The 16,436-nt window shown below is 32.6% G+C and overlaps 1 protein-coding gene across 1 annotated transcript in view; it reads left to right on the top strand.

Annotated features, from left to right (window-relative positions):
* The window catches only part of brinp3a.1 (bone morphogenetic protein/retinoic acid inducible neural-specific 3a, tandem duplicate 1), a 63,189-nt gene that overhangs the window by 2,070 nt on the left and 44,683 nt on the right, over positions 1-16,436 (top strand).

Genomic DNA, 16,436 nt, shown 5'->3' with positions numbered 1-16,436 from the left:
AGCAAAAAATATATATTTTTTTTATATAATACAGTTTTAATATGCTGTATTGAATTTTATATTTTGTAAAAAGTGCAATGCCACATTTAAATAAATAAATAAAAAGTGCCTAAAAAAACATCTATTAGTCCATCTATAGATATAGAAATCATAGTAATTTATTGTACACTTTTATACAGACCAGAAAGCTGTACAGACCACTATTACATGTATACTATTTGAACAAATTAGATTACACATTTTACAATGTAAATAAAATTAAATAAATAGAAAAGTTAAATGTTGTACATGATTCATAGACTAAAAATATGAAAATTTTTATCCATTTCTCAGTGATTATAGGCAATGCATTTAGGTGCATTTAAACTAAACAGATTTATTAAATAGGTATATTTATTAAATTATATTTTAGTCACTAAACATATCTAGAAATCAAAGATAATACAATTAAATTATATCTTATACAATAATAAATTATACAATATTAAATATTGCAAAAAATCTTATTTTCTAAATTTGTATTTAATACCTTCCTATAACATATACATTTGGGTGTACTAGTTTTTGGACCGTTTTCATGTTATTTTGTTAGATAAGCTCCAGATTTGGCTTCAGTATTGAATAATCTAATGTATATGCATTATGTAAAGCATGCCTTTGGTATGCTTTTATATGGATGGCATGGACAGGTGACAGTGAGTTTAATTAACATACAAAATAATATTTCAACATTAAAATATGTAATATTTTATTATAACATTCCACAATTCCATTTTTGACAAGGCTTAGGAATAGCAGAGTTTCTTTAGGAGTTTTTCCTAACCTCAAAGTTTTTTCCAACTTCAAAGTGTAGGTCAAAACTTTTAATGCCAGATTATTAGTCGCAACTGATGTGAGGTGAGGTGTTGAGGGAAGTTGTGCTGAGTTAGAGCTGAGGATTAGATGAAGTGATAAACAGCCCAAAAGGGGAGGAGGAAAAAAAGCGGGAAAAGCGTTGGCTGAACTGAACCTGACTGACACGCTCATTTGGCAGGGCGATTGGGCAACTCTGCCAGCTCCAGATGGAGATGGCAACATTGGGGTTAGTCAGTTGCGCTCTCCTCAACATACGTGTGTATCTGTGAATGCTCCACTGGCTTGATTTGAATTTTATTCTTTGCTAGAGACAGACTTTAGGAGTCAACAAAAGTACAGTTGTGCTTTCTCAATGTCAGATCTCCCCCTGCTGGTGGAAAGCAGCAGCTCGAGTGTGCGTGTGTGTGCGTCCGCCTGTCTGGGTGTATGGCTTTACTTTACATGCTAGGCAGGGCTGCTATCCCAACATCCCTTGTGCCTGAATGACTTTTAAGTACCTTGTTCTCACACTGGCACTACAGAGAGGGACAGGTTTGCATCTGCTACAGATCTGAGTTGAGAGAGAATCAATTCTGCTTCCTGGCCTCTTAACACTCTTTGCCTTGTATGAGACATTTGAGGAAAGATAATGATGTGTGACATTGGAACAGTTTTATATGAGCGTTTGCACGTGGCAGACATTCTATCATCTCTTCTTTGGTCTTTTTTTAGAGTTCTTTGAAAAACTGAAGTACGTGTGGTATTGGTTTCTTCACGCACACAAAATAAAATAGTGTGGAAATGGAATTTGGTGAAAAGCAGAAACTGCAAGTCGCATTGGATTAGATGGGAGATCTATAAACAGAAAGTAATTCTAATTTTTAACACACTTCATTTATTTAAAGCTAAATAAGTTAGTTATTTACAAGAACCATGTATAATTAATTACTCAAACTTGTGTTCATTATTACATGGTTACCATAGCTAAAACTATAATAAATACTTCAGCCATTGTCCCTCATGCATATTTAAAAATCCATCAGGGTGATAAATATTTGTGTTTCTCATGTAAACTTGGTTTTAAAAATGTCAAACGTGAAATTAAGACATTAGAAATTAAGTCTGGAGCATTTTCCAATATTAATAGTAACAATAAAAAAGACTCATAATTTACAAGTCATCCTAGTCATCCTAAAACTCTTTTAGAAAAGCAAATTCGAAAGTTCGGTAACCTCAGCATCTGCTTATTTAGTTTGTGTTTGCGCAAATTAACTTAGGTCGTTACAAACTCATAACCTGTACAAAGGAATCTAGTTGGTGTGTGGTGACATAGATCGGATGTAAATTTGTGTCAGATGTTATATTCTCATTCTCCCCATTTACCTTCTGCCAAAGGTTGAACAGAGCCCAAGGGTATAGTAAAGACTCGGTAGTGTCTATCCCTCCTGTCAGATGCATGAAAGGGATCTCATAAAACACCAGACATATGCTGCCTGACAAGTGTATGATGGGAGGCTCTGCACGGGAGGATGGGTGGGTGAGGCGGACAAGCCGATGGCAGTGGAAAAGGTTGCCGGAGCATATACGTGCTCACTTGTTCCTCCCGCAGATGCTAATAGCCAAGCTCCCTGAGCACAAGGTGACAGCAATTGTCGGCTTAGCCAGAGCTGTGTGAGCAACAATGAGGATAAGCAGTAATTCTCCCACGCAAACACTGTCTTGCTCAAGTTTTCCTGCACTGTGGAATGGGACTTGATGTTTAAAGAGTGCTTTGTGCATCAGAATTAGACAGGACATGTGTACTTTCTGTCTTTTACTGAAATTAAAAGTGTTAAGGATATTTAAATACGTAGATATTCTACCTCTTTATGTGCGGTTGTTTAAACTATTTGCTGTTTTTTTAGGATATTAAATGGGCCATTCTTTTTTCTTAGTGCATTAGAATTGTGACTAAGAAATATGATGTTTAGTATTCTTATTTCTCCCATATTTTGACTCTGTAATACAGGGGTCACCAATCTCGGTCCTGGAGGGCCGGTGTCCTTGCAGGGTTTAGCTCCAACTTGCTTTAACACACCTGCCTGGATGTTTCAAGTAAACCTAGTAGGAACTTGATTAGCTTGTTCAGGTGTGTTTGATTAGGGTTGGAACTGAAATCTGTATGACACCGGCCCTCTAAGAACAAGTTTGATGACCCCTGCTGTCATATAACAAATTTTATTTGAAACATTAATGTATATAGATCATTTATGTATTAAAGTCAGCTTCACAATATTAACAGAAAAGGATGCAACCTTCAGAAATAAGTCAAAGTAATATGAAAATGAAAGGGCAACAAATAAAAAAGATTAAAAAACAAAGGAATATGCAGTTAAACTGTAAAATCCATAAGGTTACAGCTCACATTTTTTGATTAATGTAATTAATCTACATTTAATGGGAGACTGTAAAATCCTAAAATGAAAAACATATTTAACTATACCATAAACCCAGACACTGTTTTTTTTTTCAGCACAGGGAATGAAGATGGTGAAGAATTAATCAAGAATTCCAATTAAAAAAGCTTCTGAAAGGGTTTAAGTGGAATAAATATAATTGAATTATTATACATTCTTAAAAAATGTACAAGTCATAAGTGTTATTAATGCCTGAAGCATTAGAGGTCTATTAGCCTCTGGCCTCTTCCACATTCAAATAGCTTTAGACGGAAAATGTTTAGCTTAACGACAGTAATTTCTGAAGATTTTCCATAAAAGCCTCAGATCATTGATTGCTCAATTAGTGGCTCTACTTTGTGCTATTTTAGTGGGATATTTAACTAATGCATTTGTGTGTGTACTGTGTACAGGACATTACTGACAGCTAGGTTCTGCATAAATTCTTTGAACTGCTCTTATCAAACGAATATATCTCGGTGTTGTCCTGGAAATCGAATCGGAGCAAAGACTGTGATGTTCACCGGTGTGGAATTTCAAATTAAACACATGAAGGGCTTCTGGTATGGCATATTTGACAAGTTTTTTCATTCATGGAATGAAAAGGTTGCATTGCACACCTTTTCATTACTGTAGGATTTATTTTGCCTTTGTAATATTTTCTCAAACCAACTATAGGTTATACCTATTTTTAAACTCAACAGCAAGATATTTGCTTTTATACAAATGTTATTAAATCTAGATGTTATTTATTCTCATAACTCACAGTTAGACACAATCTTAGTCACACAAAATAAAATATAAGAACATTTTAATTGGTTTTTATAATTACAGTCATAGAGTCATAAAATTTACCACTTTAACTAAATCACCTAAACAGTACAAGTTTAATATAAATCAAATTATTAAATAGATTGATACTTTGTGCAAAGTTGTTTTATGCTGATCTAACGGAACAAAACCTAACAGTCTTACATTAATGCAAAGTAGTATAAGACTAAAGGGCTTTATTTTGTAAAAGCAACCGCTACATTTACATTACCCTGCTTATTACAAAGTTACGTCCCACAAAACTAAACAATCTGGGCTGTATAAATTTACTCTTTAATTTAAGAACTTACACAAACAAAAATGGCTAAAAGCAGTCTACACTTACCTACTTTTTATTCAGTTGCAAAATGGTGCCAAATATTCAAGAAATAAATGTGGATATTTTTGGATATGCATTTTCTGACAGTCAAGATGATTTGAAGGACTGGCATGAGCCTGTGTTATTAGTTTGAGTGGTGGCTTTATGGAATACTATAGATTATGATTGGTCAGTCATGACATTCGAAGGAATATTATCCCGAGATAACAACTGCTAAATAACACAGGCTCATAAGAAAACTTCAAATCAAATGTGGGATAAAATACATCCAGTAGGGTTGTTTTTTTAAGAATAAAGTAATTCAGTCTTATACAATGATGAATCTATTAGACTTTAGTCTGCAACAAAGTACATCCAGGAGGTTGTTATCGCTAATGTAACACACCTTGGAAAAAAAATAATAATATAAGAGCTGTGTATTACTAATTCTAAAAGAAATGGCATAACTTCTTTGTTACATCAGAAAGTCTTTTTGGACTAATATAGCAGATGATGTAAATATATATATATATATATATATATATATATATATATATATATATATATATATATATATATATATATATATATATATATATATACAGTTAATATATAGACCAATTTGTGATTTCGATTTTAAGCTATATACAGTAGTAGTTGGTATTACATGGTTTTTAGTTATAGTACCATTTTACCTTTAGTGTTCAGTACCACCAGAGTGTGATCAACGGTTTGAAAAGTGAAAATGCAAGTAAAAACAACACTGCCGTAATGTGTAATGTGTTCAGCCTACATTTGAAGTACACATGCTATGTCGCAAAAAACACACTTAAACATATATTTGACTGCAGTTTTCAGATAAAAGGAATGCTACAGGGCAATTTATGGCACCAATATGTGGTGTCCTTTTTCACACTAATGATATTTACAGAAACATATACAGTATGAGCAATTCCAGTGTTATGGATGTAACATTTACAGTAAAAACGTTAAGCATAAATCCACAGAGAAAGTATTATAAAGTATATAAAGTATGTTAATGTTATATTCAACCATCTGTTTATATTTTCCAAAACTACTAACCACAGAGTTATAGGATCAGAAAAACATCAATCTGTAAACATATTTTATGCTTAAAGTGAGGAAAATAAACATGTGTTATGGATGTAACTAAAAAAGTTAGTGAATTTATAGCCTACAACCCAGAGACTCTGTGATTTAAACTGCACAACCCAAAATAAACAATGCAAATTAAAAGAATAAGATGTTGCTCACAATGGAACAAAAAAACTATAGATTTTATTTTATTTAACATTTTTGCATTTAGGAGGAAAAAGATTCAATATGGATGTGACGGATGTGAAATTGGCACTTGTGTGACTTTTTTTAAACAAACATGATTGTTTGAAATCACTGACAAGACATTTTTGAGTATTTTTGCAGTACTGTAAAATACAAGCCCACTCAAAAAAATGTGAAAAAAAGAAAGGATTTTGCTATTTTAGTGAAAACTATATTTATGCAAGATTGGCATTTGCATGGGATTGCTCATATCATCACCTGTCTTTCTCAATATGGACAACTTTTGTTTTATGGTCAGTGTTCTCTATAACAAAATGTACCTCAAATAACATATTTCAGATTTACACAGATGTAGACAGTGCCCTCTAGTGGATTTGTCATCTGAAATGTACGAAACAAACTTGAAGCAACATTTTTTTCATTTAGCCAAAATGTAGGCTGAGGTACATATCAAAAGTAGTTTCAATATATATTTAATTGTTATTTTATTAAAACAACATCCCCGAATTACACTGTACCAACATACATTTTCCCAGATGACAGCACAGCTACCCAACACAATATGCTATACTGTAGGCTAGCTAACATAACAGAGCAAGTAGTGTACACAAGAGAGATGGGGCATCCCATAATACTCTAATTCATCCTATGTAAGACTGAAACAGAGAGAGAGAGAGAGAGAGGGAGAGAGAGGGAGAGAGAGAGAGAGATCAGGCTAGTAGCGTCAGGCCCTAGCTAATCGTCTCATTATTTATGTTTCAAGACATGCATATCCCCTGAGTATGCTTGCACTTGCATTGGAAACACAATCAAGGACAAAACACCTACTGGCTGCTCGGTCATTGCTATGGTAGATTGTTTTCCTAGTTCAGTTTATCAGGGCCAGAGCTCGACTGAGAGAGATGAGCTGTTGGTCTTCCCTTATGGGAGTTGAATGATGGAAACACACAGAGGTGTGTATGTTAAGTCGTATCTCACAACTGACAGGAGCAATGATGACTGAGGCTTTGATGACTTAATATTTCAGTATGAAGAAATACTCTTTGAGTAAACAGCAAACGTCCTTTGTTGAGCAATTAGCTCTAATTTTAGGTCCAGAAAGTTTCCCAAAGTCCTAAACGGCAAAAGTGAGTGAGAGCTTAATGAGCATGTTTACATCAGATTAATGTTAGCATGAAGAAGTGTTTGATAAACACAACTAATGAGGTGTAGCCTCAGCTCTCAATTTGCCTCAGGTTAGACTTCAATTGAAAATCAAGTTAAGACAGCAGTATAAACACAGCTGGTACTTGGTAATAAAGGGCAAAGGGAAAAATAATAGTTAAAGAAGATTCTTAAAATTAGAGCTGATAAAAATCTTAAGAATCAAATGTTTTATCAGCATCCCATCCGGTGAGGGTCATGAAAGAAGGAAACACTTTTTTAACACAAAATCTGATAGTAGCTACGTTTCCATCCACCAATTCTTATGCACATTTTGGATATGTGCATAAAAAACAGTTGATGGAAACACTAAGATATGCATAAACTACGATGGAAACACTTTTACCAAACAAATTTCAGTGTACACAGTAAAAAGGTCATGTGATTTTGTTGTAGGAGATTATGTGATGATGAAAATGAGTGTTAATGGACAAACCAGCAGGCTGCATACTGTAAAACATCTGAAATGTTGTTTTGGTCATTGTAAAAAACCTCAACTGTATCAGTGCTAGTGTTATTATATTGTTGATTACCTCTGGAATCAAGAGCCTGTGCCCTCTGCATATCTCATGGCTTCAAAAGCCACCAGGTCTTCATTGCGTGTCAGCGTTGTCTTTTTGAGGTGAAAGTCATTAATTAAATAAAGAAAAGATTTACACAGTTTCTTCTACCACAGCAAATTTAGCTTTAACTGTTGATATTTGGTGCCAGTTAATCAGAAAGTTTTGATTAAGTTGTTTTTGACTCATTCGATGGAAACGCTAAGTAAATATTGTTTTTAAGGTTTCCACAAGTACAAATTACAAAGCATTGTTTAAAAGGGACAGTTTACCCATTAAATGGAAATTTGTTGGAATTTTTTCACAAACCATTCAGCCATCCAAGATAGTTTATGTTTATATATATATATATATATATATATATATATATATATATATATATATATATATATATATATATATATATATATATATATATATATTTTTTTTTTTTTTTTTTTTTTTTGCTGAAACTGTGGTCCTTGAAGATTCATAAATTGCAAGTAAATAAACAAAACAAAAGTATATATTAATACCTGTACATACTGAGAAAACGTGTGAAAATATGAAGTTACTTTCACACCGGACACAGAAAGCACTGCACTATGAAACCCTATTACTTAATTGTACAATACAAAGGCCAGTTTGTTGTTTAAAATAGTGCAATATTCTTCTCTATGCGATGTTAAAATTCCATTCATGAACACATATATGTATTTGTGTATGAACAGCACATGCTCACCTGAAAAGCAAAGTCAGGACATTTCTGTGTATACTTGTTCCTGCTGCTTGTATAGTCCTACTATGCTGTCATGGCAATGCTGGTAAACTGATGCTTCTCAGCTCATTCACTGTAAAAAATTGTAGATATTGTATTGCCTTATAATGTAATCTAAGTTGCTGAGTTAAACTGAAAATTTACAGACCTATATTATTTAATAACACAATAAATAATTGTTACATGGCATGTAGGGTTTTAGTTTTCGGCCAAGTGCATCCAGAAATTTTGTTTTCATTTTGAGGGATTTAATTTTAAGACACAGTTTAGTTTAGCATTTTTCTGCTTTTCTTTTTTCCTTTTTCTTTTGTTTAGATTCCTATCAATATCTGAAAGTGTCATTCATAGCTATGTGTGGAAAGAGTGCATCAACATGGCTTCCTCCATGAATGCTGACAAAACACCAGGCTTTTATTCTGACTGAAAGCTCTTGACATGTTTTGGTGCAGCAAACGTTTATTACATGAGACTTACTCTAGATTTATAGACTGTTTGAATTGCAGCCTGGCACTGATATTGTTGGACATAAATGCCATCATCAATCCTTACTGTGAGTGTGTTAACAAATAAAACCACTTAAGGTACGTTTGGGGTCAACATAGTGGAATAACAACTCTCGAAAGTTATTAAAAATGCAAAAGAACATGCAAATACATTTTCAAAGCAGAGCACAAATGCAAATGGAATGGGTTTAGTGATCTGTGTAATGTATTGTGAGCTGACAGAATATTACATTCTCAAAAGTTTGCGGTCAGCAAGTTAAAATGTTTTTGAAAGATATTACATATTTATGGCACGGATTACTTTATTTAGGGCTTCAAAATACAGTAAAAACAAAACAAAATATATAATGTATATTGTAAAATATTCAGTGATCCTTGTCTTAGCAAATCAGAATTTTCAGCATCATTACTCCAGTATCTAATACTCCCACATGATCTTTCTAAAATTAATCTAGTGTTATGCTAATTTGCTGCTCAAGGATGATTTTTTTTAAATTATTTTTACCAATGTTAAGCACAATTGTGACACATTCTAATGGGTTATTTGAGGGTTAAAATTTTTGTTTGAAAATTGTAGTAACAACGTAATATCAATGCTTGTTGATAATCATGATTCAACATAATCAACATAATTTAACAATGATTCAACATAGTTCACTAGTGGTACGCAGGCTTCCTTCTAGTGGTATATGCAAAACAATCACTGACTAATAAAAAAATAAAATGAACACACTTTTAACCCCTTAGATGAATATGATTACACTGATTCTCATGTGATCAGACAAACATTGGCTGTTCCCTGAAGCGTACGCTTAATCTGCTTGGTGCAGAGGTGCGTGGCATTTTTGTAAGCAGATACGCGCTTGAGAGAAGCCCTTCTGCTGACCAGTCCTGTTGTATTGGCATTTCAGTTACTGCAAACTAAGGAATTTCCCCATGCTGCATCATTGATAAAATAATTATTACAAATATGTTAAAATGGGTGATCGTAGTTGTGTAAAATAATAAATTTTTTTAATATATAAAGTTATTTGTTTTGTAGCAGCATGGCTTTCAGTTTGTTGCCTCAGATTTAGGTTAATTAATTTGAATGTGATTGAAATGGTGCAGACACAGAACATAGACTCAAGCAACTTTACCAGGCTTAAAGCTTAAAGGTAGAATATATTGAAAGTTAGTCTACGTGTGCACAGATGGAGGAACCGCAAGTCGTAACAAAGTCAGTTTGAAAATAGTGATCAGCGCGAACTTCACGGTTTACTTAAGATGTGATCTCATTCACACCAAATCACTTAAAATACCGCCTGAACTGGTCAAGCACTGTATATATGCATTTATTCACTCGCTTTAAATGACGTGCAGCAGATCTAATTTAATGTTTAGATTTCAAAGATATACAAATGTTCACATGTACATGCAACTTATGTTTCAAAATGTATAAAAATTGTATATCTGTATTACAAATAGGCTTTACTCATGAGGCCCAAACAACATTTCCAGGTTTTGATGATACTATAGTATACTATACTGATACTGTACATTAATACTTTACAAATACAACAGTTTTCTTTTAACTTTTTTTAAGTACAGTGCCATTTTTAATTAACTTTTAAAAGCACATTAAAATGTAAACCTTAAAGTTTTTTATTATTATTATTTTTTGTCTGCAAGCACAGTTAATGCTCAAACTATTTATAATGTATAAAGTGGCTGACAATAATACATATTCTTAAAAATAGAAATTAATTTGCCTCATTTTTTAACTGTGCAGTACTGTAGCTGCTTAATTAGGCCTACTACCCTACTGTATTTCAGTACTGGTCATTATGGTGGTACTTGGAGAGACATTTTATTCTGAGGTGATACTTGGTGAAAATAGTTTAAGAACCACTGGCATAGAGTATTCTGTACTCTCTTTGTTTTTCAAATTGCAGACAGTTTAAATTTCTTTATTTGAAGGCATATAAATCATTGTCCTTTAGGAATAAGATTGCATAGTGTTTAAATCAAGATCACAATAAACAATTAACTCCTGCAGCTCTACCCCAAACACAGTAGAATATTTCCAACCAGAATTGATCAAATGCTTGGATAATCCTGCATCGCGCAGCATGATTGATTGCACCGATTTCATTTTTTTCCATCCATTTTATTTTTTAATCACATTAAAAATTATTAATCACATTAAACTTGCAGCCGAACCTGAAAGTAATTAGTTTAATAATTGAATGCAATTTAACCTAACACAAACCCTTTTTCTTCCTATTCATAAATCTAATTTTAGAGTGCGTTGCATACTATTGCAAAAACGTTGCATAAATCGAACTCATTCCTAATAATTGAATGCAGCAGTCACCTGAATGCAGCAGTCAAACATAGCCTTGCCTTGGACAGTATAACGAGCTGCTCTCATTTGCTTACACTGTGACACCGGCGGTCTCTCTTCGGCTTCAGTCTGCTTCCTCTGGTGCTTGTTCGTCTCACCGTTGACTCCGTGTAGCTGTGGGTCTCAGTGGGAAAGCCTGGCAGGTAGTTCTTCAATATGCCTTCACCTGCTGTGCAGCTCTAGCGTGGGCCCAATGCTGGATTAGCCTCCAGCCCCATCCATAACTGTCCATCAGAAACTTTTGTTCTGACACTGTGTCGATCATGCTTTCTCTCCCTAGCTTTTCGCCTTCTGTCCCTTTTCCCCTCCATTTGTCTTTCTCTGTCTCATTGTCTTTGCTGCTCTTCCATTCTGCTGTCAATAAGCTGTTACTGTTTATATGTTTAGCAAGAGATATTGTGCAATATATTTCTATATAGGGTATAATGAATGAGGAACCCTCAGGTTATGCTGTCCTGAATTTTGACATGTGACAAAAAAATTATGTGATATATATATATATATATATATATATATATATATATATATATATATATATATATATATATATATATATATATATATATATATATATATATATGTCACAATTTTTAATATATCCATTTGTCTGTCCATCCATCCATCCATCCATCCATCCAAGTATTTATTTTTTATTCTTTACTTCTGAATGGCTAATAATTTATTTAAATTAGAACAAAAACAAACAATCAAACATAAAAAAACAACAACTTTAAATTCAAAACATTATAACATTTTTAGTTTAGAATTTTTCAGACATTTTTACCTTGTTTAAGTAAACAAAATGCACCTAATTCTAAATAAAATCCATGATTTAGTATTAAATAATAACGAAATTGTAATGTTAAAAGTCAGAGTAAACACAATCAATCAACCAACCAACCAACCATCTATCCATCTATCCATCCATCCATCCATCCATCCATCCATCCATCCAACCAACCATCCAACCAATCAACTCATCAACCAACCAATGAACCCATCAACCAACTCATCAACTAAACAACCAACCATCCAACCAAGGAATCAAAATTTTAATCTCATATTAATCAAGTTACAAAAACATGTTTTTATCATTTAAGAAGCATTGCCAGAGTTCATTCTTTCCTATCTTTCAATGATGCTAAGAAATTCATGCTTTTATTTTTACTCGGCTTAATTACTGCAATGCTGTTTTTTTATTGGTTTACCTAAAATTACCTGAAATTAAAGAAACGAGAACATGTTACACAAGCATTAATAGAATTACACTGGTTATCCAAAGGATAGATTTTAAGATTTTTGTTTTTAAGGCACTACACAACCTGACACCTTAAATTTCTGACTGCTTATCGAGATACAATCCAAACCGTTTGCTATGCTCATCTAGCGCTGGACTTTAAGAATTTCACTCTGTAAATCTGATGCGATTTGGTGGCACTTCTGTAAGTCACTATACTCCAAAAATTTGGAATTGTCTCCCAAATGAAGTAAAAGAATCCCCCAGCGTTCATATTTTTAAAAAGAGTGTTAAGACGCACCTTTTTAAATTGTATATGAATGTAACAGTATGTGAGGTGTATGGATTTTATGTATTTATGTATATTGTGTAGATGTGTACGGGATGTATGTATGCAAGTAAGGTGTGTGCATCTATATGCATATGCAAGGCCTTTTGTGTGTGTTATTAGGTAGATATGTGCATATATGCATGTACATGTAAGCTTTTTTCTGAGTATATATTTGTTGTTTAATTTGCTTTACTTGTATACATTTTTAGGTCACACTTTACAATAAGGTTCATTAGTTAATGTTAATTATGCATTTACTAACATGAACTTACAATGAACAATACATTTACTACTGTATTTGTTCATGCTAGTTAATGTTAGTTAATGAAAATACAGTTGTTCATTGTTAGTTCATGTTAACTCATGGTGCATTAACTAACGTTAACAGGCATGGACTTGGATGTTAATAATGCATTAGTAAATGTTCAATTATGATTAATAAATGCTGTACATGTGTTGTTTATGATTAGTTCATGTTAGTAAATGCATTAACTAATGAACCTTATTGTAAAGTGTTAACCATTTTTATTTGGTTTATTCTACAAGGCTTGTTTGTTTGTGAAGCGCTTTGAGTTGCAAGTATGTAGGAAAAGTGCTCTACAAATAAAATGTATTATTATTATTATTATTATTATTATTATTATTATTATTATTATTATTATTATTATTATTATTATTATTATCAACCAACCAACCAACCAACCATAATGAAAAATAAACTCAATTAATCAATCAATCAACCAACCCATTAACCAACAAACCAAAAAACCCACCCACCAACCAACCAACCAATTAATCATTTACGAAGTTAGAGGTCATCTTACACCATTAGTTGGACAAGATCATTCCACTGCAAAATAATTTTGGTTAAAAAAATCCTGTATATGAATATTTAAACCAATCACTAAACACACATTATTTTTTAAAGCTTTCTTAACTTTAATCTATTATGTAGTGAAGCATACAGTATATTAATCTGTTTGTATGCAAGTATGCAAGAGTCTAAAAATATTAGGGATTATAGATTTTTTTGTGTCTGGTCTGTCAGCAAGATGAAACAAAAATATGCAAATTTTGGATTTGTTAGAAGGAAGAACATCAAATACTAGGAAACATGGAGTCTGCAATGTAAATGTGAAGTGCTCAAACAGACAGGGTTCTCGTGCGTCACACACCCAACATTGGAGCATCTTCTTTTCCTTTTATCCACCTTGTTTTTTCGCATATAACCAGTTACACCATTGTTGAATTTGATTTGTTTGGCTTTTGATCTAATACGCTTTCATTCATTTCTAATTAATTTTGCTCCGAGGTATTAAAAAGTGTTATTTCTTGTTTTATTATTTTAATGTATACTCCTGGTTTGGAGAGTCAACCTTTTGTGCCACATTAAAGTTTTTGTTTAGTAGGCATCCTATATTAGGTTTACAAGTAAAAGAAAACATTAAATTTATACAGTATATCTCTAAAAAAAACTAATAAGATTGCACAATATAGGACAAAAACTGACATAGTTAATTTCACAAAATAATTTTAGCAACTTGGAAAAAAAGTCATGAATAAACTTTGACTTTGGGAGTTTGACTTTAATCAAGCCTTCGTATGCGAGTGCATTGGCATAAAATATACAAAATGATCTACAAATATATAAAATAAGCTAATTAAAACATGGATAAAAACAATAAAACAATAAAATAAAAATAATAAAAATTATTTAAAAAATTATTTAAACAGCACTTTATAGTTTTCGGTGGAGTTTAACAGTATAGAGGTACAGAAATTCAATAATCAAATGTAAATTAGCACAGCATAGAGTCTTCGTTGTATAAATAAACACAAACATTCTTTGTTAAAGTAGTAAACTTTTAACATATTGCGCCCAAAAAGCCCCTTTATAATTTATTGTGCCCCCCAAAAAATCTTAAATGAATTGAATTAAATTATCTTTTTCTAGTCATACCTACATCAGTCAAACTGACTCAAAGTAATAAGTTAAAACTTAAATATAACTTAAAAAGAAATGTTGAAACTCATTTAAATAGCATTTAAAAATATCATTTCAAAAGTTAAAGGAACTCAAAAGCTTTTGTTGTGGTGGCTTTTTGTCATGTTATCTTTTACAGTGTGGTTTAAATTAGCTTCCATCTTGGAAACAGGCCTTAAAATTACAAAATATATATGATTCCTGGTTAATTATAATCCCAAATTGAGATTTCAGATCCTGTGATGTGATTATTGTGGATTTGGACATTAAATATACAAAATACAATATATTGTGCAGCCCTATAACTTATTTCTAAAGAGTTTCAAAACAATTTGAAGATTATTTATTTCTAACTAAACATAAATATAATATTTTTACTGGCTAAAACTACATCAGCATTCTACCACTGTTCTCCAACAGTACCTGAATAATAAATTTGAATATGTTCCACTAAAAATGTTGTATTGTTATCTGACTCTTTAGTCCTTTCCTGTCCTTACTTGCAAAGCGGCTTTGACACAATCTACATTGTATAAAGTGCTAAAGTAATAAAGGTGACTTGACTTCTCTGAGGCTTTTCTGCTCTCATTGGCCAGTTGGCTCAGACTGCTTTCAATACTGTAGCACAGTAATAAATGTATTGATTATACTACATAGTACAAATTTGAGCCCACATGCGATGATGAACATTGAATAAACCAGCCAACTGATAATTATTTTTCATATTATGTTATTATTTTGTTATTATTTCTTATTTAAATTGTTATAAACAAACCGTACAGGTGTATAGTAGGCGCATGTGTGTGAGAGAGAGCTTTTAACAGATATGTGTGGGTAAACATGTATGCAACATTAGATGCATCTGTCTAAATTTCACATTATTGTGTGAAAGCGTTTCATGTGCTTGTTTGAAAATGGAGTAGTACAAGCATGTCTACTTCACAAGTGTATGCAAATGTCTCATGTACTGTATGTGTTAGCGAAGTTTGATTTAAACCCAGCATAGCACCTTAAACTTGCAAATTCTCTCATAAACAACAAAGTTCAGATATGATGCAAGTAGTAGATTCATTTAACAGATTCCGTGACAAAAACAGTATTTTTGTGTGTGTGTTTTCTCAACAATAAATATTCTCAGCATGATTCTGGCAACACAAACCAGCTACTGTGCTCGAGGCAGGACAAAGTAGTTGTTCACCAGCAGCCAATAAAGAGCATAGGCTAGGTACATTAGGTACAAAAATAAAGATTTTTTTTACAACTTGTTTCAGCAGACAATTTATATTACAGATTTTTTTAATGCTTAAACCAATTTAAATGCCTAAATATTGCCTAAATAATTCCTAAATATTTTAAATGTTTTTTTTCAGTTATCACCTTTAATGGATTGTCTATTTTATTTCAGCATAGCAAAAGAATATTTACATAGAGAGTGGGTCTTACTTTGCATTCAACATTGTGGTGATTAATACGGAAGATACTAGAATGACACTGTCAGCATTTTTTTGGCTGCTACTAAGTACTGAATTCTTGTCATGTTGATCAGCTGATACAGAATACTGGGTAACTTTAGGATGCTGGGCAACAAAGTTGAGGATCCACGTGCAGTTTATTGAAAGCTTAGTCAGGCAATGGTCAAACAGGAACGAACATTGGCATGAGGGTACTCTAGAGATTAGTCGTGGTCATAGACGAATAGGTCAGTACAGGCGGCAAACAGCATAAACAAGGTGTCTATAGTCCTAATAATCAGTAGGCCCAGACAGAATCTACTC

Source organism: Danio rerio, chromosome 6 (genome assembly GCF_049306965.1).
Source record: "Danio rerio strain Tuebingen ecotype United States chromosome 6, GRCz12tu, whole genome shotgun sequence".
NCBI classification, from domain to species: Eukaryota; Metazoa; Chordata; class Actinopteri; order Cypriniformes; family Danionidae; genus Danio; species Danio rerio.
The sequence above is the reverse complement of the archived record's forward strand: the minus strand, read 5'-3'. Positions and strand labels throughout refer to the sequence as shown.